This window comes from Thamnophis sirtalis, unplaced genomic scaffold, assembly GCF_051295495.1.
Source record: "Thamnophis sirtalis isolate CommonGarterSnake01/CBP01778 unplaced genomic scaffold, rThaSir2_p1.2 scaffold_15, whole genome shotgun sequence".
Taxonomy (NCBI): domain Eukaryota; kingdom Metazoa; phylum Chordata; class Lepidosauria; order Squamata; family Natricidae; genus Thamnophis; species Thamnophis sirtalis.
This window is the reverse complement of record NW_028261395.1, coordinates 31844793-31869331: the sequence shown is the minus strand read 5'-3', so window position 1 is coordinate 31869331 and position 24539 is coordinate 31844793. Positions and strand designations below refer to the sequence as shown.

General features: G+C 42.9%; 1 protein-coding gene across 7 annotated transcripts in view; it reads left to right on the top strand.

Moving 5' to 3' along the window:
• Positions 1 to 24539, top strand: part of ZMIZ1 (zinc finger MIZ-type containing 1) — a 466283-nt gene that overhangs the window by 139925 nt on the left and 301819 nt on the right. For 6 of the 7 annotated variants that reach the window (XM_087702241.1, XM_087702240.1, XM_087702239.1 and 3 more), the window contains exon 3: positions 9514 to 9612. The exons of the other annotated variant lie outside the window; for it this stretch is intronic. The gene's annotated coding sequence lies outside the window, so the exon portion shown is untranslated. The remainder of the gene's footprint in view (positions 1 to 9513; positions 9613 to 24539) is intronic. 7 annotated transcript variants of the gene reach the window in all.

The following is a 24539-nucleotide window of genomic DNA, read 5'->3' as shown; positions in this document are numbered from 1 at the left end:
TTCTTTAAAAAAAAATCATTTTATTGCTTGAACAATGCAGCGAACAAATGTTAAGCAAGCAAAATGATAAAGTTTCAAAAACAAAAGTGTTTCAGAAATAAAAACAAGAAGCTTACCATAATATAAATTCTAAAGAAATATTACACCTCGGTTTCACTTTAAAAAAACAAACAAACCACAGAGAATGCTGTTGTCAAATTTTTTTAGTAAGTTAATATGAGAGTCAGGTCAAAGGCCAAAGGTGTTCATTTTTTCAAAACAACTGTTGATATATGATATATTAGTGGCTTTTCAAAAAATGTGTTGTTGTCTATTTTTGCAGAGAAGTTTTTCCTAAGTTTATAAAGTCCAAATTTTAAAAATGTAATTCAGCCACACCTTGACATCTTTATATCTTAATTCCCTAGTAGAAATCTGATTGACAACATTAAGAATTGTGAACCAGTAGGGAACAGCCAGAATAAATGTTAATGTCATGTGTGAATGTATTTTCACACTTATTACAGTCTTCATGATATGGGCAGAGATATCATAAGCAACTTATTGGTTGCCAATAAGTTTCTGAAACCTTTTGGTTTCTAAACCCTAGAATGTGACAGACTGAGGTTCCGATAGAAGAAAATATTTGTAGCTCAGGGTTGAACTGTGGTGCCCTTAGGGCTCTTGAGCTTGGTGGTTTTTCTTGAAGATGTTTCACTACCAAACTAGGTGACATCATCAGTGTATCATGAGTGTAGCTAAGACTCCACAGACCGAGGTTCACGTCCATGGCTGGGTGATTTTGAGCCTCCTATTCTCCCTCAATCAAACCTACCGCACAAGTTGTGGTGCTGAAATCATTCCCTTGCAATCCTGGAGGGAAAACAGGATATAAATCTGACAAAAAAAACCCATCCTGTTGGTTGTAAGCAGTCACCAATGGACATGCACTGACCTCAGAGGTGGTATTCAGCAGGTTCTGACTAGTTCTGGAGAACCAGTGGCAGAAATTTTGAGTAGTTCGCAGAACTGGTAAATACCACCTCTGACTGGCCCGGCCCCCATCTATTCTCTGCCTCCCGAGTCTCAGCTGATAGGGAGGAAATGGGGATTTTGCAGTAAGCTTCTCCTGGAGTGGGGAGGGAATGGAGATTTTACAGTATCCTTCTCCTGCCATGCCCACCAAGCCACACCCACCAAGCCACACCCACAGAACCGGTAATAAAAATTTTGGAGGCTAAAATATATAAAGACCGCCTGCTGCCAATTACCTCCCAAAGACCCGTCAGATCTCACAGGGTCGGCCTCCTCCGGGTTCCGTCCACCAGCCAATGCCATCTGGCTACTACCCGGGGGAGGGCCTTCTCTGTAGCAGCTCCGGCCCTTTGGAATGAACTCCCCGCAGAGATCCGGACCCTCACCTCTCTCCAGGCCTTCCGGAAAGCCGTCAAAACCTGGCTGTGCTGGCAGGCCTGGGGTTGATGAGTTCCCCTCCCCTCTCGACTGGTATGACTGTGTGATTTTCGTGTATTTTAATTATGTGTACTGTTGTTTATGTTCCCTTTCCCCCTGAGTTGTTCGCCGCCCTGAGTCCCTCCTGGAGAAGGGCGGCATACAAATAAACCAAATACAAATACAAATACAAAGAACAGTTGCTGGAATTGGATTTATCCAGTTTAGTGAAAAGAAGGACCAGGGATGTCATGATAGCAATCTTCCAATATTTGGAGGGTTGCCACAAAGAGGAGGGGGTCAAATTATTCTCCACAAGATAGGACAAGAACAATGGATGGAAACTAAACAAGGAGAGAAGCAAGCTGGAACTAAGGAGAATTTACCTAACTGTGAGGACAATGAACCAGTGGAACAGCTTGTCTTCAGAAATTGTGGATGCTCCATCACTGGAGGTTTTTAAGAAGAGATTGGACAACCGTTAGTCTGAAATGATATAGGGTCTCCTGCCTGAGCAGAGGTTTGGACTAGAAGACCTCCAAGGTTCCTTGCAGCTCTGTTATTCTGTTATTATTCTGCAAAATCAGGCTGCAATAAGGACAGAACGTACCATCCCTTTCCAGCATGTCCAGCTGCAGAGCTGACAAAGCAGCTGTTCATTTGGCAGCGAGACTAAATCGGAAGGGAGTAAACTTCTAACAGGAAATAAGGAATGACCTGTGACACCGCTTGCTTGTGTCTTTTTAAACAGTGACACCAAGCAGCAAATCTCTGGAGAGAATTGGAATCGGTAGCCCAGGATGGAGGCCAGCTCTGGCTGGGAAGCGGTGGCTGAGGCCACCAGATCTCCAAGAGATCCTCTACATTTTGACTGTAGGATCGGTGCTAAGGTTGGATTTAGCCGGGCTCTGAAGCCAAAGGGAAAGGCTGTTCATAAGAAGGTTGCCAGGAAAATATTTTAATAGGGGAAACCAAAATGAAAAATAATAATAATCATCTTTTGAACTCTGTGGATCAGCTGTGCAAACAGCCTTGTAAAATATAAATTTCTCAGCTTTTGTGGTGTGGGTGATGTTTACAAGCCAGGGTGTGAAACGTCCCAGCCGGGGACATGATTTAATAGAGTTATCCCTTGGTTTAAATGCTACTGTTGATGCCTTTCAATGGATTTAACTTAATCAAACTTATAAACAGATCTCAATAAATGTTTCATTTTGAGTTACTGGTTAGTAACAATTGCTACCAATTCCTTTTTTTTAAAAAAACATATTTTTAGTATGTTTTTGCCCTGTTATAGTAAAATCTGACTGGCAAAATAGTGTGAAAAATAAGCAAATTCTATTCTGTAATGGTCTGAAATCCTAAATGGTAAATTTATGTCCAGCTAAGCTAAAGTAAGTGTGTGGTTCTATAGCGAAGTTTCCTTCCTTCATTATTTTTCAGAAATCTTCCTTCCTTCCTCCTTTTCCTTCCTTTCCTCCTTCCTTGTCCCTTTCTCTTCCTTCCTACCTCCTTCTCCTTCCTTCCGTCTTTTTTCCCTTCCTTCCTTTCCTTCCTTCCTTTCCTTCCTTCCTTCCGTCCTTTCTTTTTCCTTCCTTCTCCCTCCCTCTCTGTCTTTCTTCCTTCCTTCTTTTTCCTTCTTCTTCTGAGTCCCTTCCTTCTTTTTCCTTCTTCTTCTGAGTCCCCTTCGGGGGAAAAGGGCGACATATAAATAAAATAAAATAAAATCAATCAATTCTTTTTCTTCTGTCCTTCCTTCTGTTCCTTCCTTTTTTCCTTCCTTCTTTTCCTTCCGTCCTTTTCCTTCTGTCCTTCCTTCTTTTTCTTCCTTCCTTCCTTCTCCCTCCCGCCCTCTCTCTCTCCCTTCCTTCCTTCCTTCCTCTCGATATATTTCAAGCATGAGAAGTTAGATAGCTGTCAGTCTAATTTAGGTTTCCCACCACATATAGATTGATTGTTTAAACTGCATTCAAGATACAGGAAACCTGAATTTCATCTTAATGAGTTCTTCTACTCCAGTGATGCCTGGGCGATGATAGGAGCGAACAGCTTAGATTTGTGTGCATCCTGTGGTTAATGAAGGCAGAAACACAATTTGCTATCGGCTATTTCTTGTATTTGACCACCCCAATCCCATCCTCCTCCCTCAAGGAGGTGAGCCATCCATTGTGAATGACGTAAACATACCTCTCTCGATTGTTTTTCCTTCTTTCTTTGTTTGTTTTAGTGTTTACCTAAAACGTAGATCATTTTTCCCGAGTTGTTTTTCCAAGAGGATCTAGAAGCCAGTTCGTGTTAATGGCTTAGCTGTAGTCTTTGCTGCTATCTATAGTTGTTTTAAAAGGGAGGGGATTTTCCATAAGCTCTTTGATATCATTTGGCTAGAGACCGATTTTCACATTACCGGAGCATTTTCCATGTTCCACCCTGTCCAAAGCTAATGTTAATGCTATCCTTTACCAAGGTTGGGGTGTAGTTGCTGACACCACTGCGAGTGTTATAAATCAATCCTGTCACTTCTATGCCATTTTCACGCTTAGAAACAAAACACAAGCACTGACCGTAGAAATGAAACCCTTCTGATAATGAGAACTGGCTCACTGATTGCATTTTGTCCCTTAATTTATTTAAACCGAATGTTCAAATCGTGCTGATGAGGTGGCAGTTTTCTTGACAACAATATAATTGGTTTGCTACTCTGTTTTCCCAAAAATAAGACCTCCCTGGATAATAAGCCCAATTGAGCTTTTGAGCGCATGCGCTAAAATAAGCCCTCCCCAGAAAATAAGCCCTCTCCGAAAATATTCAACGCAGCAGCAGCCATGAATTGACCATGCTTGCCGCCTCCTCAAAAATAATAAGACCTCCCTGAAAATAAGGCCAAGCGCTTATGTCAAGGATCAAAAGAAAATAAGACCCTGTCTTATTTTTGGAGAAACATGGTATTGCCTTCCATGGAGATGCTTTTTGGGGGGAGGGGAGTTCCTTAACTAGACTACAGCCCTGGAATATCCACCAAAGACTGTTTAGCTTTTTGAAAATCAGGGTTGGCTAGATGCTTAACACCTGCTTTTATAACGACAGTGAATGAAAAACAAAAAGCATGGTAAGAGAAGACGCTGGTATTGACTTGCTGGTAGATGATGCTGGTAACAGTTGAAGGTTTGTTGCCAAGTCGTGTTGGAAGAAATGTCCTTCTGGGTTCAGTTCCAAGTGGGGGAAAAGACACTGGATTCATGGAAGTTGCTTGGAAAGAAGGTTTATTGATGATGGACTTCATGGTTTGAGAGAAAAGGGAAGAGATGCTGAGAGTCCCTAAGTTTTATGCCCTCTCTGGACTTTTGAAATTGAGCTTCCATTCTGATTGGTTGTCTCTCCCATGGGGTCATGCAGGGACAACTCTGTAGGCTGTACTGAGTCCCAGGCTTGGTTGAGCCTTGCTGGTTGATGTAATCTTCCCAAGTGCCATGTGGTGAGATGGGTAGAGGGCTTTGGGCAATTCCTACTATGGCTGTGCCTGAAGGAGGTAAATCTTTGTTATGTAGAATAGACTGACTCAGACCTTAACAGCCCATTGACAAAGATGGGGGGGGGGATGGTGAGTTTCTGCTTCCCTTTTAGGGGAAACATTCTGCTCTTTTTAATGTTTCCTAAAATATTTCTTTTTCCTAGGAGAGGGGTGGGTGCTAACTTCCTAGAGTCTTATTGGAAAACTTTCTGAACAATGGTTCTGAAAGAAAATCCAAAGAGCTTCTTCTCTTCCCTTCTCTCTTCTCTCCCCTTCCCCTTCCCCTTCCTTCTTCCTTTCCCTTCCCTTCCCTTCCTCTTTTCTCTATAAAATGTTCATTAAAACTTTTAAGCAAAAGATAAACTATTATAAAGTATGGAGGTAGAAAGAAAAGTGAAAGAAAGCAAAGACAAATCAAAGTGCAAGCAAAGAAAAGTTGAAAAAAATAAAAAAAGAAAGATTTAAAGAAGTCCCTTTCAATATTCTTCCCAGCAGGCATACAGTAGGTATATAGATTATTTCAATCTCTCTATATATACGTCTATACGGAGATTCTCCATCATCCAGGTCATGGTTGTCCCAAAAGTGCTTTTTCTAGAGGCAACTGGACTTTATGTTTTTCTTTGAAGACATTTTGCTTCTCAACCAAGAAGCTTCTTCAGCTCTTACAAAGCTTCTTGGATGAGAAGTGAAACATCTTCAAAGAAAGCCAATTGCCTCTTGAAAAAGCACCTTTGGGGTTCTTTCATTATAGTTATGTCTTTCTATAATCCAACCTGTCTAATCATCAAAACCACAAGTTCATTTTTTTCATCCATAAGTCCATAAGAGGCAGAATTCCATTCATCAACAAATGTCTTTCTTTAATCAAAAGAAGTCAATTTATCCATTTTGGCCAAAGCTATCAACTTCACCAACTATTCCTCCATGGTGGGAGGTGTTGAATTTTCCCAACACCCACTGACTATTCAATGTGCACAAAGATAACAACAACAACAACAACAGGACAACCGCAGATGTTTTTTTAAAACACGTATACATTTAGAACAATACAGTGTCAGCCCGAGCCAGAGCCTGTTGCTTTAGTAATGTGCGAAATGGTCTTTGGAGAATTATGTTTAATAAAAGTTGGAAATGTATTTAATTTTAACAATGCACGTGTGGCCCATTTGAAGAACGGAGAAGACACCCTCTCATTCAAGCAGTTTGCTCATTTGGGCAATTGAGAGACGACATAGTAAATCCGAGCACGATAGAAGCTCTACCATTGAGAAAGAGGGGTGTGGGGGAAGCATCTGATACTTTTCTCTTCTGAATGAAGGATCCTGGTTTAAAGCAAGAATTAAAAGTCCAGTTTGAAAACTTCTATCTTACCTTAACAATTTCATCTCCGGGCACCCCAAAACTCTTTCTCTTATAGAAGTTAAAGAGCAGAAGAAGAATTTCTGCTGTAACCACCTAGAGCAGGGGTGTCAAACTCAAGGCCTGGGGGCCATATGCGGCCCACGGGGTGTTTAGATCTGGCCCGTAGGGCCACCCTGTAATGGACTGGCCTGTGTTGGCCCCTCCTGAGTTCTGTTTTCACTTGCAAAGTGCTTCAGGGGGCTGTTGCAGCCAAAAACGGAGCTCAGGAGACCGTTTTCATTAACAGAGTGCTCGGGCCACCACAGGTGCCGCTGACACAAGTGATATCGAGCTAGCCACACACACACCCTGGCCACGCCCACTCTACCCCCCCCCAATCAAACACAACCCTGATGCAGCCCTCAATGAAATCAAGTTTGACAGCCCTGATCCAGATCATGTCTAGGGACATCTAGAAGTGAGCTAGATGATTCAAATCGAATCCAATCTTTATTCAGTCCTAGACTAGCAAATAAAACCCAAAAGAGCCACAATTCGTTGAGATAAAAGGAAAAATGTAGCTATTCTAAAATATCTAAAACGGATGAGATTGAATACGGTGGCTTACTCTGCAGGCTTATAGAGCAGTACTTGGCTGTGATCAAGGAAATAAAAGCAGGGAAATAAAATCAGATTGATCTGATAATAACATCTTATTGGAAATAAAGCAAATTGAAATGACCAGGCTATTTAGTAAAGAGTAGAAATAATTCTTGGTCTGCATAGAAAGGGAAATGCAGGTAGTCCTGGACTTACGACCACAACTGAACACCCCCCCGCCAAATTATGTTACTAAGTGAGAAATTTGTTAAGTGAGTTTTGTCCCAGTTTATGACTCTTCTTGTCACATTTGCTAAGCGAATCACTGCAGTTGTTAAGTTAGTAACACAGTCGTTAAGTGAATCTCGCTTCCCCATTGACCTGGCTCGTCAGGGGATCTCGTGACCCCGGGACACTGCTACCGTCATAAATGTGAATCGGTAGTCAAGCATCTGAATATAAATCACATGACCATGGGGATGCTGGAATGAATGGTCATAAGTCCAGCAAATAGTCATAAGTCTCCTTTTTCAGTGTTGCCTTAACTTCATAATGGTCATCACATGAACTGTTGTAAGTCAAGGACTGCCTGTAGAGAATAAGATGCTCTTTCAGTTCAATTCTTCCTCCACTTCACGGACACAGTCTCTGTTTGAAGGGGATATTTTGCTATTTTCCTCCAGTAACTATTGTTAGGAGGTCATTAAAGCTAGCGAACGAGAAGGCCCTCCTGAATTTGGGGATTATTATGTGATCAAGGTATCTAGCTGATTTGAGAAGATATGAAGAGTAAGGTGCCCCACCCTCTCTCTCTCCTCCTCCTCCTCCCTCCCTCCCTCTCTCTCTCTCTGTCTTTTAGGATTTTATTGATGTTCTATTGTTTACATTTAGTGCTTAATAAACATCATGTTGTCTGGGTTATTTAATTGCTTAGCAATGCTGATTACATTCTTAATCTCTGCCTCTTTTTTCCAACCACTGGTAAAATAAAGTCCATCTTTGATCACATTCTGTGACTCCTTTTTCTGTTTAATCTTCAGCATAAGTCTGTTCCATCTATACATATTGTTAATGTCTAGGTGTCTATTGATGGCTGACTTGTCAGAGTGCCAGGCCTCTGGAAACTCCACGGCAATTTTGGACTTGGCCTGGTCTAGAATGGTCACATTTCCCCAATTGAAACTATGGTTAAATCTGTCTCTGTGTTGTGAAATTAAAGGATTTTCATCATGTTTTCTGACCGCCAGTTGGTGTTCGTGGATGCCTTCTGCCAGTCTTTTTGTCCTCCATAGTGATTGTTGCAGTTGTTACATGATGATATGAAGAGTAGCTCCGATCCCACTACGGGTAGTTGTTGACTTACAACCGTATGTTCGAAATTACATAACTGAAAAAAAGTTTCACACTTACAATGACCATGGCAGCATCCCTATGATCAAAATTTTAAAGGCTTGGCAACTGTCTCATATTTATGACAGTTGCAATGTCGTAAATGGAAGGAACAGGAGAGACATGATAGCAATGTTCCAATATTTGAGGGGCTGCCACAGAGAGGAGGGGGAATCAAGCTATTTTCCAAAGCACCTGAAGGCCAGACAAGGAATAATGGATGGAAACTGAAGGAAGAAAGATTCAACCTAGAAATAAGGACAAATTTTCTGACAGGGAGAACAATCAACCCATGGAACAGAAGTTGCCTTCGGATGTTGTGGGAGCTTCATCACTGGAGGCTTTCAAGAAGAGACTGGACTTCCATTTGTTGGAAATGATGAAGGGCAGTGATGGCGAACCTATGGCACATGTGCCACAGATACCATTTCTGAGGGGAAAGTGAGGCATTGCCCTGTCAGCTCCAGTGCACATGCGCTCGCTGGCCAGCTGATTTTCAGCCCTAGAAAGCCTCTGGAGACTGGGAAGGAAGAAAAATGGACCTAGTGGGCCCACCGGAAGTCAGAAAATGGCCATTCCGGCCTCCAGCGGTCCTCCGGGGGTGGTTGTAAAGGAGGCCGTTTTCACCCTCCCCAGGCTCCAAAAAAGCCATGCATGAGGCGTGTGTGTGTATCACACGGGCATGGGCAGGGGGCATGGTACATGGAGGCATTAAATATAGGGGTAGGTACGTGAGTGTGATAGTGCGCGCATGCATGCTTTTGGCACCTGAGGCGAAAAAGTTTCGCCATCACTGGTGTACGGTCTCCTGCTTGGATGGGGGGGTGGAGGTGGGACTAGATGACCTACAAGGTCCCTTTCAATTCTGTTAATCTGTATCCCTGTCCTGAGATCACATGATCTCCTTTGGTGACCTTCTGACAAGCAAAGTCAACGGGGAAACCAGATTTACTTAGCCACCATGTTACAACTGCAGTGATTCACTTAACATCTCTGTCAAGAAAGCTTGTTTAAAAAAAAAACGTTAACCACTGTCTCGCTTAGCAGTGTAAACTTTGGCCTTGATTGTGGTTGTAAGTTGAGGACTAACTGTATTGATAGACGTCAGGAGGGCATAATGTTGAGCAAAACCACGTTCTTTAGTCAGTTTTCTCCGAGGGTTGTTGGCCATGCTGCTTAGCAAGGTTCACGTGGAATAATATTTAAAAGAAAACATTTTCTCTTCTTTTCTTCCCATACAGAAAGAATCTGAGGCGCTTATTGTAGAAGATCACATTTGCCTTTGTTAACAGCAAGCAAGTGGGAGAGAGAACTCAAACCAGCAATTTTATTCCTAAATGGTGAGTCATCCAAGCCACAGTCATACAGAGTATATAATATCATTTGATTACGTTGCTCTACTACAGGGGCTCAGATTTATACAGAAAGTGCAAGTGGTAGTAACTGTTACTAGCATGATTTGACCATTGTGATTGCTTTTTTTAAAAAAAAAAACCATACATTTTCCAAAAGTTAATGTAATTTTAAATTGCTTTTAAACACCGTATTTTTCAGAGCATAAGACGCACCCCCCCCCCCCAAAAAAAAACCTGGGTGGAAATGTCTGTGCGTCTTATACAGCGAATGTTACCAAAGCCCCGCCCGCCCACCAGCCCCCACCCTTTGGCCGTTTTCGGCCTCTGCGCGTCATGTTTTCGACCTCCGCATGCTCCGTTTTAGTCCTGTTCCAGGCTGCAGGGATCACCACCGCTGATCGCTGCCTCCAAGCATTGTGTTTTTGGCCTCCCACCAGGCAGTTTTGGGGCAGTTCCAGGCAGTGGGGATTGTTGGTGCCTGGAACCGACCAAAAATGCTATGCACAGAGGCCAAAAACGGGGCGTGTGGAGGAAGAAAATGTAACATGCACAGGCCAAAAACGTGCGGAGGTGGCGATGGGCTGTGGCTATCCCCGCAGCCTGGAACAGCTGATTGGGGGTATTCCGGGAGGTTGATCCACCCGCCAATCAGCTGCTCGTGCTGAATCAGGCTGCCATAACATGCTGAAGCTGACCAGGCTGTTTCCTGTTTGCTGCAAGGACCCTAGCCAGATGACTATTGATGGATGCTGGTAGGCAGAGGCAGAATTTTTTTTCTTGTTTTCCTCCCCCAAAACTAATATGTGTTTTGTACTTCGGAGTGTCTTATAGTCTGAAAAATGCAGTAATTAAAAGACTTTTGATATCATTGGTCATTGACGGACATGGCTGTATATCAGATGAAGGGAATTTTTATACATTTATCCATATACATTTATACATTTATCTTCCAGTCAGGCTTGCAAATGTTTGTCTCTGTTTAGAAGGGAGGAACAGTTTGTGCAATTTTTTTTTGCTCCAGACATCATGACAGGCTGAGGAATTTAAGCTTCCAGTTTCCCCCTAGATAAAGGAAAAATCTAGGAGAAGAAGGAATTGGAATTGAAGGTTTGGCATTAATCATTGGGATGACAGTTTGTTGATGGGTTTGAATTAACCCTGAGAGAATCTGAACATTATGAATGTCTTTATGGCATGTTATTGATAAATTGTGGGATGTTTGGGGCCAGCTACAGTTTTGAGGTTGGGCAAATCTTTCTCCATGTTCATTCTGAGTCTCACCATGCTCACGATTAGCTTATGAACCACAAGATTTTACTAGCTGAAAAAAAAGAAGCTGGATTTGGTCGAATTCAGTTTAGATGATTTTGAATCTCTTGCTCCTGCAGAGGTGATGGCAAGAACCTCCCTTAAAGTAGGACAAGAAAAAAATGGATGGAAACTAATCAAAAGGAGATGCAACCCAGAACTATGGAGAAATTTCCTGTCAGTGACCATAATTAGTCAGTGGAACGGTTTGCCTTCAGAAGTTGTAGGTTGCTGCATCGTTGAATCAGAATAGAGCTGGAAAGAACCGTGGATGTCTTCTAGTCCAGCCCCCTGCTCAAGCAGGAAACCCTATATGATTTCAGACAAGTGACTATCCCGTCTCCTCTTAAAACCTCCAATGATGAAGCACCCACAACTTCTGAAGACAAGCTGTTCCACTGGTTAATTGTTCTCACTCTTAGGAAATTTCTCCTTACTTCAAGGTTGCTTCTCTCCTTGATGACTTTCCATCCATTGCCTCTTGTCTTGCTTTCTGCTGCTTTGGAAAATAAGATGACCCCCTCTTCTTTGTGGCAGCCACTCAAATACCGGAATGCTGCTACCATGTCGTGTCCCCCCCCCCCCCGCCATCCTTCTTTTCTCTACACTAACCATACCCAGTTTTTGCATCCGTTCTTCATACGTTTTTGTCTCCAGGTCTTTAATCATCCTAGTTGCTCTTCTCTGCACTTTTTCCAAAGTCTCAACATCTTTTTTGTGTAATGTGGTTGTTGGAAGAAATGTCCTTCTGGGTTCAGCTCCAAGTGGGGAAAAAGACACTGGAAACATGGAGGCTGCTTGGAAAGATGGTTTAGTGGTGGACAGAACCACATGGTTTGAGGTCCTGAACAGAAAAGAGGGATCGCATGCTTCAGGATGTTGGGTGAAGAAGAAAAGAGAGCAAGATGCTGAAAGTTCCTGCCTTTATACTCTCTGTTCAGCCCCACCTCTCTATTTCCTGTTCCTGTGTACGAAATGTATTCTGATTGGTTGTCAGACTCCCATGGGGCCATGCAGGGGCAACTCTCTAGGCTGTGTTTTGAGTCCAAGTTTGGTTGAGTTCCCAGATGCCATGTAGTGAGTTTCTGTAGAAGGCTAATTCTATCTTTGTTATGTAGAGTGAACGAGCTCAGGGCCCCTAATGGCCCATTGAGAAAGGTGGGGGCTATTAAGAGTGAGTCTGTTTCCTGCCTAAAAACATGTTTCTCTATTTCTGATCCAGGGAAATATAATATTCTGCCTTTTCAATATTTCCCAGGATATCTCATTTTTCTAGAAGAGGGGTGGCTGCTAGGTACCTACAGTGTTGATGTCCAAAAATTGGATGCAGTATTCCAGTTGTGGCCTTAGTAAGGTTTTATAAAGCACTACTAATACTGCACGTGATTTTGACCCTATGGAATCAAATTCTAATGGAGGCTTTGAAGAAGAGACCCGGCAGCCATTTGCCCGGAATGTTCTAAGGGCCTCCTGCTTGAGCGGGGGGTTGGACTAGAAGACCTCCAAGGTCCCTTCCAACTCTGCTATTCTGTTCCTCTAATAGATGCTCAGTGTTGTTGTGAAAGAAAGGTGAGGAGAATAATTAGCCGAAGGGAACTTATTGGCCGAAGGCGTTATAAGGGCCTAATCCCGCTAAGAAGGAACTGGTCTTTTGAGACCATCTACACAGGCTGATGCTTCCATTGTTCCTTTGTTGAGAGCTGCTTGGTACCTTTCAAGAAAGAGACACAGAGGGCAATTCTGAGGGCACGGAGGGCTTCCTGTGGTTTTTAGTATTAAATCGTCTTCATGCTTCAGTTGAGTGCGCCGGATAGGAGTCTGCAGATGGCTTTGAGGCCATTCATCTATTTATCTTCCTCCTGCCTCTAAGTTACCTTGAAGCAAAAAGAGGATGGTTGCTAAGCAACTGCTCACATGCCTTCTCCGGCTTCTAAGATAATCATTAGACCAGCTGTCTGAGAGACGAGAACATCTGCAGGAAACAGGGGTTAGATCTGGCTTAATAGGCTGACCCTCATAAATAGGCAGGCCTAATGCTAAGCTAGCATGGGAGGCCCCGTCCCCGTCCCCCAAAAAATCTCTCTTGCTACTCTTCTGTGAAACTCAAGGGGGTTATTTTTAACGCTGTTCCTTTCTTCTGTTATATTTATATTTTTGCACCTCTACAAAAATCAGAGATCCCAATTTATTTGCAAGTTTGTCCGTGTATTTAGCACCTGTGCTGGAAAAGTCCTTGATTTGCAACAGTTCATTGAAGTGAGCTTTGGGAAATTACAATGGCGTTTACGACCATGTTTCACACTTAACAACCATTGCAGCATCCCTCCATGGTCCCGTGAACCAAATCCGGATGCTTGGCAACTGGTTCGTGTTTATGACGGTCGCAGTATCCCTTGATTTCCTTTTGCGACCATCTGACAAGCAAAGTCAACGCGGAAATCCACTTCACAGTCGTGGTACTAATTTAAACAACTGCAGGGACGACTTAACCGCCGCGGCAAGAAAGCTGGTAAAATAGGGCAAAATTCACGTCACTGTCTCGCTTAGCCACAGAAATGTTGGGCTCAATTTGGTCGTAAGTCGAGGAGTACCTATGATCAGGGATGGGCTTCAAAAATTTTAGCAACAGGTTCTCTACTTGGTTGCTGGGTGGGCGTGGCCATGGTGGGCATGGCCTAGTCAGCCTGCTGCATCACGGCGGTGTGTTTGTGTGGGGGGGCGTTTTCGCCATCTCCAGGCTCTGGAGGCCCGTTTCCGACCTTCCGGAACTTCTAGGAGGTCTGTTGTTTGCCTTCCCCGAACTCCATGCGAGCCCTGTACTTACCTGGCATTCTAAACGGGCTGCGTGGGAACTCCTGGGAGGGGCAGGGCAGAAAGGACAGGGTGGGCGAGGCCAGCCAGGGGTGGGATTTGTGGGTTCTCTGAACTGGGCAGATTCTTATCTAGAGGTCCTCCTGAACCCGTGCGAACCCACTGCAGCCTATAATGTACTAGGATGAAAAGATAAATACTGCAAACTAACTATGTAATTTAAACTCCTATCCCAGGAGTGGCTGGTATGGAGCATTTATTGTAATTTATGAGGATGATAATCATGTATCTTTCAACGTATTAAAAAATATGAACTGTAGATTGGGCATCTTAGCCTTGTACCTATTACGGTTTAATTGTTTTTAACATTAAAAGCAGCTTTATGCAAAAGAAAATAGGTAGGAGAAATGTTGTGTATAAATGCTCTATTTAAGCAGTCGGAAACCCAAGCAATTTTTTTTTCTGAGTAATTAGCTCCCTTTGAACCGATTAACAAATAAATCCATTGATTTAAAACTAAAATACAAGTTTAATACAGATGCTCTCTTGAAATGCTTTAAACGAAAACAAAAGACTATTTTCCTGTTTAGTTTTCAGTTGAAATAATGTTCCAGAACCAAACCTGGGTTGAAAATAAATGCCTTGTTCTAGAGTCAATTGTGGTAGCGTAGGGAATATTTAGAGACCCGGTGGCTCATGGGCTATGATGCTGAGCTTGTCGATCAGAAGGTGGGCAGTTCAGTGGTTCGAATCCCAAGCACCGCATCCCTTTTTAAATTAGTACTAATACTTCACATTAATTCTATTAAGTCTGTCTCAACTGTTGGAGAACACATAGAGGACTGTTCTTCATCTTCAGACAAATGCTTATCCATCATCTTCTTAAAAACTCCCAGTGTTGAAGCATCCACAACTTCTGGAGGCAAGTTGTTCCACTGATTAAGTTTTGTAACTGTCAGGAAATTTCTCCTTAGTTCTAAGTTGCTTCTCTCCTTGATTAGTTTCCACCCATTGCTTCTTGTCCTGCCCTCAGGTGCTTTGGAGAATAGCTTGACTCCCTCTTCTTTGTGGCAACCACTTAGATATTGGAAGACTGCTATCATGTCCTTCTTTTCATTAAACTAGACGTACCCAGTTCCTGCAACTATTCTTCATATGTTTTAGCCTCCAGTCCCCTAATCATCTTTGTTGCTCTTCTCTGCACTCTTTCTAGAGTCTCCACATCTTTTTTTACATCGTGGTGACCAAAACTGGAGGCAGTATTACAAGTGTGGCCTTACCAAGGCATTATAAAGTGGTAATAACACTTGATGTGATCTTGATTCTATCCCTCTATCCCTCAGCCTAGAACTGTGTTGCCTTTTTTTGGCCAACTTGGTATGCCCGTTGTTTTTCCCAGGACAGTCCAGCAATACCCTTGATCCTATCCATCCTCTTCACCCAATGCTGTCCCTCCTTCTTCTAGTTATCTCAACCTTACCAAACCCAGCTCTTTCTCCATAGTGAGGGGAGGAGTTAGACAGACAGATATCCGAACTGCAGGCCCTGTCCACCAGGGAGGATCTCTGCATCTTTCACCAGGACAGAGTGGTGCTACGGTTGGACCCCTCCTTCATACCCAAGGTGTGTTCCTGCTTCCACCAGTCACAGGAGCTGATTTTGCCCAAGTTTTGCCCAGACCCTTCTCGCCCACTGGAGAGAAAGTGGCACACCGTAGGAGGAGGGCTCTGAGGATTTACCTCAGAAGAACCCGGCTGAACAGGAAATCCGAAGCCCTGTTTGTCTCCTTCCAACCTGGGTCTCTGGGCAATAAGGTGACTTCCACCACCATACGCAGGTGGTTGCGGACCTGCCTTGCTACGGCCTACCAATCTCAGGGTATACAGTCACTGAGCCCCATCACAGCACACTCCACATAAAGCGCAGCCACCACGGCGGCCTGGGCTATGCAGGCATCATTGACCGAGATCTGTAGGGCAGCCACGTGGTCTTCCCCCTTACCCTTTGTGAGGAACTACAAGTTGAATTCCTTTGCCTTGGCGGAGGCTTCGTTCGGTCACAGGGTATTACAGGCAGTTCATAGGGCAGGGGACACACCCCACCAGGCTTAGTTTGGCCATGCTCCTTTCATATGTTACCCTCCCTAGGGATGTGTAGGCTTTGGTACGTCCCATCCTGGATACTCCTCCCCTCACTATGGAGAAAGGGCGTTGGTACTTACCTGATACGCCTCTTCTCATAGTGGGGGAGGAGTATCCAGCCCCTCCCTGACATCGTAATGTAGCATGCGTTATGTTAGTTATTGCACGACTATGTTAAAGGTATAACTCAACAAAAGTTTGAACTATAATAAAGGTCTGGAGTGGATGGCACAACGAGTCGGATAGAGTTCTTTGCCGATAACTGGGCGGGTACCTGGTGGACCAGGGGCGTGTCCCAAAAACCTATCTGACTCAGTCCAATCAACGAGAGGATAAAGTCAACCCATTCTGGATACTCCTCCCCTACTATGAGAAGAGGCGTATCAATGCCCTTTTTCTATGTCTGCATTGCTTTACCTATCTATGTATAAGGCAAGGCTAGTGTCAACCAGCCTATCTCTGTTACACGCGTTCTTCAAATCCATCTGAGTCGCTATTTACCCTTTTGGCTTGTGAGCACATTCTGGCTTAACAGCCTTTCTCTGAGCTCTGACATGTCAACAGAGACTGAGGTGGCTGCCGGACCCCGTACATTTCTGCACGCGAGCTTGGCTCTTCTTGGGTATAAATACCCGTTGTTATAAAAGGAAAATGATGGACAGCAGATAGCTGATCCCTGGCATGTTGAGATCTTCTTCCTGGAACTGCTCGCAGTGACTCTCTGATCCCGAGATCATCACTCTCTGGAGTGATTCTGAGGACACAGCGGTTCCCAGCCTGTTGTGGAAAACCACACTGAAGAAGGAGGTACAAATGAATGCTTCCTTGGGTTCAGGGCAGGGTGGAGAGCTTTGTGCCAGTTGGTTGTCTTGGCAATTTTTCTCATCCCTTTCACGTAATTTTGCAATGTGACTTCTCACCGCCTTTCACAAAAGAAGGTTGTTCTTTTGGGGTGAAATTTACTTTTACGGAGTCAAAAGGAGAGGCTGTATTTTTCATGTGTTGCTTGCATAGTTGGAAGAAGCTTCGGCAAAAATTTAAAATAGTCAGTTTGAGAAAATTGTTTTCTTTATCAAACTATCATTGCTGATTGAATATATCTAGATTGTTTGGAATCCTTGATAGTAAGCATAGTATCTTTAGTTCAGCAAACTATCATTGATGATTGAATATTTCCAGATTGCTTCCAATCCCTGGTAAATATAGTTTCTTTAGTTCAACAAACTATTATTGATGACTGATTATATCTATTGCTTGGAATCCTTGATAGTAAACATAGTTTCTTTAGTTCAGCAAACTATCATTGCTGATTGAATATTTACAGATTGCATTGAATCCTTGATAGTAAACATAGTTTGTTTATCAAACTATCATTGATGATTGAATATTTCCAGATTGCTTGGAATCCTCGATAGTAAACATAGTTTCTTTAGTTCAACAAACTATCATTGATGATTGAATATTTCCAGATTGATTCCAATCCTTGATAGTAAACATTGTTGAGCTTAGCAAACCATCATTGCTGATTAAATGTATCTAGATTGCAGTGAATCCTTGATAGTAAACATATTTATATGTAGTCCAAAGAGTTGGGAACCACAACTTGACCATAAAGAGAACTGCAGATGGTTTTCTGATGATGTTACCAATGCTGTCATAAGGAACGGGGTTGAATTTTGTGAAGAGCACCTGCTAAGGTATGAACGAAAACTCGAGATATTTGGGCTCCCACACCATTTTTTCCCCTGAAATCTTCTCTCCCCACCCCTACCCCCACAACTCCCAAATTTCAAGTCTTGAAATGAGTGGTTTCAAAGGCGGAATGGCTCAATTTCTTGGAAATGGAAATGTGGATTTCGGTAGAGGAGGAAGATCATTATAAGTGAAGGAAATGCACTCATGTTTAGAAAGCACATGCTTTGGGCACATGCTTTGAGTCAAAAGAAATAGAACATAAGGGAGTGGAAGCAACAACAATGACATTATTGTGGAGCATGTGCTAATGGGCTGACAAGCCAGATTCTTGGATAATCCTGTCCTGGAGCAAATTTTAGAAGCTACAAGAGGAAAGACATCAATCAATCAGAAGAGAGCTGGAAGGGACCTTGGAGGCCTTCTAGTCCAACCCTTTGCTCAAGCAGGAGAACCTACATCATTCCAGACAAGTGGTTGTCCAGTCTCTTCTTAAAACCCTCCAGTAATAGAGCGCCCACAACTTCTGAAGGCAACAGTGGAAGACTTTGACTACCTGGTCATTTATTGGAAAGCCAAGACTGCAAATCCTGAACGTTCCTCGGTCATTTTTTTGAGCCGTTCATTTTCCAAAAGGGTGAAGAAGAGTCATAGGTCTGCACTCTTCTAAATCTGTGCCTGCCTACTTAACTGGTCAACAGATCCAGTTGCCTCAGAGGCTGTAGTTTCTCTTTTGGTGAAGATGTATACATGAAGGCTGGATGATTACAGGCAGTCCTCAACTTACGACAACAATTGAACCCAAAATGTCAATTGCTAAGCCAGACCGTTGTTAAGCAAGCTTTGCCACATTTTAACAATGGTTCCCGTAAGCCAATCACCGCAGCTGTTAAAGTTAGTAATACGGTTGTTGAGTGAATCTTGTTGTTGTGGTCTGCTGGCGGCCTGCGAAACTGGCAGCAGAGTCAGGGAGGAACATGGGCCAGTCCTGGAGTCTGAAGAAGGCTCTGATGAGGGTTTTGTGCCAGAGGCAGAGAGGAGGCCAGGGCCATGTGAGAGTTACTGCATTTTTCGGAGAATAAGACCCACCTTTTTTCCTCAAAAAGAGAGGCTGAAAATTTGGGTGCATCTTATACACTGAATATAGCATTTTTTGCCTCCTGAAACCCTGCCCCTTCACCAAAATGGCCATGCAGAGCCTTTAGGAGGCTTCCAGAGTGCTCCTGCAGGCTGGGGAGGGCAGAAATGAGAGAAAAAAGGGCCATTTTGTTGCTCAATTTTGCTCCCTGCCCCCAGCCCCAGGAGCACTCTATAAGCCTCCTAAAGGCTATGCATGCCCCCCCCCTTTTTTAAAGGGCCAGTTTTTGCAAAAAACAAGTCATTTTTTGCTCATTCCCCCCCCCCCCGCCCTGGAATACTCTATAAGACTCCTAAAGGCCATTTTTCACAAAAAACTGGCCGATTTTGGGAGGTCTGCAGAGTGTAAAAACTTTGTTTTAAATTAGTCTCTTCAAAATCTTGGTGCATCTTATACTCCAAAAAATACGGTATGTGCTGCCTCTGGAGCCTCCAGAATTGGACAGCAGCGAGGCAGAGGAACAGGCTCCCCCTGTTCCCAGTCCGTGCATGTGCAGAGCTGCCAGAAGGCAAGAGCAGTTAAGAACAGACTGGACAGTCACTTGTCCAGAAAGATACAGGGTCTCCTGACTGAGCAGGGGATTGGACTAGAAGACCTCCAAGGTCTCTTCCAACTCTGTTATTCTGTATTCGATGAAGAATCGGACAACAGACTGTGACATGACATCCTGCATGCACGCACACCCAGTCACACTCCAAGCGTACATTTTGTAGCCCCAGACTGTCCTGGAGGTGAAGCCAACATTTTTAGCTGTTTTTGTGACTTCAGTGGAAAGTACAAGGATGGAAGCATGAATGCTTACACAGCAGGACTTCAAAAGGCACTTTGTAGAGCTAGCTGAGAGATTCCAAAGAAGATAATCTCTTTTGCACCATTTTTAAAAAACCCTTCTCACCATTGTCTATAAAATGCCTCCTGAGCCGGAAAAAATTAGGGTGGCCAGGAGGGCACACATTGCTTCCATTGGGCAAAGTGCCTGATCAATAAGGGGCACACCTCTTCACTTCACATTGTTGTTGCTGTTGTAGTTATTAGTTGTGAAGTCATGTCTGACCCATCGCAACCCCATGGATAACATTCCTCCAGGCCTTCCTGTTCTCTACCATCCTCTGGAGTCCATTTAAGCTCACACCGACTGGTTCATTCTCTGTCGTCCCTTTCTCCTTTTGCCCTCAATCCTTCCCAGCATTAGGCTCTTCTCCAGGGAGTCCTTCCTTGTCATTAGGCGGCCGAGTTTGAGCAAAGGAAGCACTTACATTCTGGAAAATCCAACTGTCTCATTTTCCCCACTCAACTCCAAAAGAACAGGTTGAGAAACCTAAATCTTGCAGAATTTATGACACCTATAGTTGTGTTTATGAGCTGTGGTGGCACAGTGGTTAGAATGCAGTATTGCAGGCTACTTCTGCTGACTGACAGCTGCCTGGAGTTTGGCAGTTCGAGTCTCACAGGTTCAAAGTTAATTCAGCTTGATACTTCCATCCTTCCGAGGTGGGTAATATGAGGATCCAGATTGTTGGGAGCAATATGGAGACTTTGTAAATTGCTTAGAGTGGGCAATGAAACACTGCAAAGTGGTATAAAAATCTAAGTGCTATTGCTATGTCCATCGTGGCGGTGAAGTGGTTAGAATGCTGTATTGCAGGCTGACTCTGCCCACAGCCTGGAGTTCGATCCTTACCGACTCAAGGTTGACTCAGCCTTTCATCCTCCCAATGTGGGTAAAATGAGGATCAGGATGGCTGGAGGCAATATGCTGATTCTGTAAACTGCGTGGAAGGAGCTGTAAAAGCATTGTGAAGCAGTATATAAGTCTAAGTGCTATAGCTGTTGCTTAGGCAATCAAATGCACACATACATGCATTTTATATTGTGGTGACCAAAACTGGAGTCAATATTCCAAGTATGGTCTTATCAAGGCATTGTAGAGTGGTATAAGTATGAACAGAATTTAAAGGGAGTTGGATTTGGATCCCTTGTGGCAACGTAAGGACTCTAAGTTTATTCCTCTCTTGACTCTTCCCCCAGGATCTGCCTCCTCTTCTACATATGCAGAATCTTAGTAAGCTCCACCTCCTCCCCACAGAATCACCAGTTTGTGAGATGGACAGCTAAACAAACAAACAAACAATACATCTGAACTTCAGAATTGCCTTGGTGTAGTTATGCTATTCCAAGGTGGTGAGATATTTAATTGGCAGCAGAATAGAATAGAATAGAATAGAATAGAATAGAATAGAATAGAATAGAATAGAAGAGTAGAGTAGAGTAGAGTAGAGTAGAGTAGAGTAGAGTAGAGTAAAATGTATTGTGGAATGGAATGGGATGGGATGGGATGAAATTGAATTGAATTGAATTGAATTGAATTCTTTATTGGCCAAGTGAGATTTAACACACAAGGAATTTGTCTTTGGTACATTGGTTCCTGGCAAAGATATAGAACCACCTTCTGATAAGCTGTTGAACTATATATACTCTTAAATTGGAAGTTAATACATAGATTATAAATGAAGTGCCTTTTTATAGCTCTTTTAGTGAATATTTTTTTCTCCACAGGTTAAAAAGGAAGTAATTTGCACTCTAATGTCAATTCTGCTTAAATGCAATCAAGCATTTTTTATATGTTTTCTCCACCTTAATTCCTATTTGATTTGTCACCTCTTGTTATGCATTTAAAGATTTGCCAGGTGATTTTTTCTCCCCATCATCGGATTGGCTTCATCTGAAATTGAAGGTCTGCCTATTATGATGCATTAATTTCATTTTCATTCAAGCTGAGAGGACTTTAATAATGATGAATTGCATGGAGTTTGGAGCCTGCCAATTCCTAGGATAATAGTGAACAAAAAATAAAAAATAATGGAAAATAAAGATTAGATAGTGATCCCTTCCTTCCTTCCTTCCTTCCTTCCTTCCTTCCTTCCTTCCTTCCTTCCTTCCTTCCTTCCTTCCTTCCTTCCTTCCTTCCTTTTTCCCCTTTTTCTTTCCTGAGTTCTAAAAGCCAAAAACTATGTGAATGTTTTGATCCATTAATGAACTATTTTTGAACTCACTAAATATGTATGTACAGATAGTCCTCATCTTACGGCCACAATTGAGCCCAGAATTTTGGTTGCTAAGCAAGGCAGTTGTTAAGTGAATCTTGTGTTTGTTAAGCAAATCTAGCTTCCCCCATTGTTGGAAGCCAGTTGGGTGATTACAAATGGTGTGATCACAGAGCACTAGGACACTGCAACCATTATAAATACATGCCACTCGCCAAGTGCTCAAATTTTGATCGCCTGACCATGGGATTGCTGCAGAGGTCATAAATCTGAAAACCAATCATAAATCACTTTTTTCAGTGCTGTTGTAACTTGGAATGGTCCCTTAATGAATGGTTGTAATATCTGTGGGTGTTTGTATGTGTGTGTGGCTATATGTTGTGTGTGTGGACAAACTTGCAAATGGAAAAGACAGAAATGTAGAATAGAATAGAATAGAATAGAATAGAATAGAATAGAATAGAATAGAATAGAATTTTTTATTGGCCAAGTGTGATTGGACACACAAGGAATTTGTCTTTGGTGCAGATGCTCTCAGTGTACATAAAAGAAAAGATACATTCATCAAGAATCATAAGGTGCAACACTTAATGATAGTCATAGGGTACAAATAAGCAATCAGGAAGCAATATCAATATAAATCGTAAGGATACAAGCAACAAAGTTACAGTCCTGCAGTCATAAGTGGGAGGAGATGGGTGATAGGAACGATGAGAAGATTAAAAGTAATACTAATGCAGCCTTAGTGAATAGTTTGACAGTGGTGAGGAAATTATTTGTTTAGCAGAGTGGTGGCATTTGGGAAAAACTGTCCTTGTGTCTAGTTGTTCTGGTGTGCCATGTCCTATAGTGTCGTTTTGAGGGTAGGAGTTGAAACAATTTATGTCCAGGATGTTAGGGGTTTGTAAATATTTTCATGGCCTTCTTTTTGACTCATGCAGTGTGCAGGTCCTCAATGGAAGGCAGGTTGGTAGTAATTGTTTTTTCTGCAGTCCTGATTATCCTCTGAAGTCTGTCTCTGTCTTGTTGGGTTGCAGAACCAAACCAGACAGTTATGGAGGTGCAGATGACAGACTCAATGATTCCTCCGTACAACTGTATCAGCAGCTCCAATTATATCATGATGCAAACAACACAAGAGTATTATTTGTGTGCAATTTATGTGTTGACTTCATGGCACATATTGTATCACATCTCTATAATAGACTAATGTTTGATAATGTTGGTTAATATATGCTAGCCATTAGCTGACTTAATCATAATCAGACCAAATGAGTTGACCAAGCCTGTAATTATGTTGTGCAGCTTATATTATATAATTAACAGCTCCGCCGATTTCTTTTTTAAAAAATGTATTAAATATCTGAAGAATAATTCTTTCTGTCATTTTTCTTTTTGATCCGTAACTGGGATTAAGTGGGTTTCTCTGTATACTAAAATGAATCCATCTTGGACTTAAAAAGAAGGACCTTTCTTGCACAACCTTAAATAAATATTGTGCAACTTGAATTGTTGGTCTTGTGGTATGGATTTTTCCTTTGGCTAACCTAGTACTGCGGAATAAAAATCCAACTGTTGAAAGCTTTAGCCATTCGGATTGTTGTTCAATGGATGTTCAACTTTAGGAATCCTGGACTTTGAAGTCAATTTCAAAGATAGATGTAGCGCCACAATGATCAGAAAGAAAGAAAAAAATCTGTCTTTTTCTGCTTTGTAATACTACGCATGACATTGCTTTGCTGAATAAAGCCACAATAAATGCCTCTATAACTAGAGATTGTGTCAAGAACAGGAAATCAGGAGTCAAGGCGGTTCAAATGAACACAGGTTTATTGCATGTTAAAACACTCTGCAAGAATCTGAATTAACTGTGAAAGCAAATAGGTGGTATATAAGAGTCAATGGAACTCAAGGTAGGATGGACTTAGATCTCTTTTGAGCACAAAGAGACTCGAGACTGATGACAAGTTTGACCCCTCCCTCAGTCTGATCATCTCCTAGATCAGTGATGGCGAACCTTTAAGGCACCGAATGCTGAAAAGGGAATGTGCACGCACGCTCATCGGAGACACACCCTGCAAAAGAAGCTGCAAAATGGTCACGCACATGCCATGAAATGAACTTCCGGTTTCCGGCACATGCCTGCACACCAGTCAGCTTGTCTTCTGGTTACTGGTGTGCATCAGAAGTGATATTCAGTAGGTTCTGACCACTTCTGGAGAACCGGAAGTGGATATTTTGAGTAGTTCGGAGAACTGGTAAATACCACCTCTTACTGGCCTCGTCGTCTATTATTAGAGCCGAGGTGGCGCAGTGGTTAGGGTGCAGTACTGCAGGCCACTTCAGCTGACTGTTAACTGCAGTTCAGCGGTTCTAATCTCACCGGCTCAAGGTTGACTCAGCCTTCCATCCTTCCGAGGTGGGTAAAATGAGGACCCAGACTGTGGGGGCGATACGCTGACTCTGTAAACCGCTTAGAGAGGGCTGAAAGCCCTATGAAGCGGTATATAAGTTTAACTGCTATTGCTATTGCTATTGCTATCTGCTTCCCAAGTCCCAGTTGATCGAGAGGAAATGGGGATTTTGCAGTATCCTTCCCCTGGAGTGGGGAGGGAGTGGAGATTTTACAGTATCCTTCCCCTGCGACGCCCACCAAGCCATGCCATGCCCACCAAGCCACACCCACAAAACTAATAGTAAAAAAATTGAATCCCACCACTGCTGTGCATGCGTGTGCGATGACCAGCTGGCCAGCACGCATGCGCACAACGGAAACCG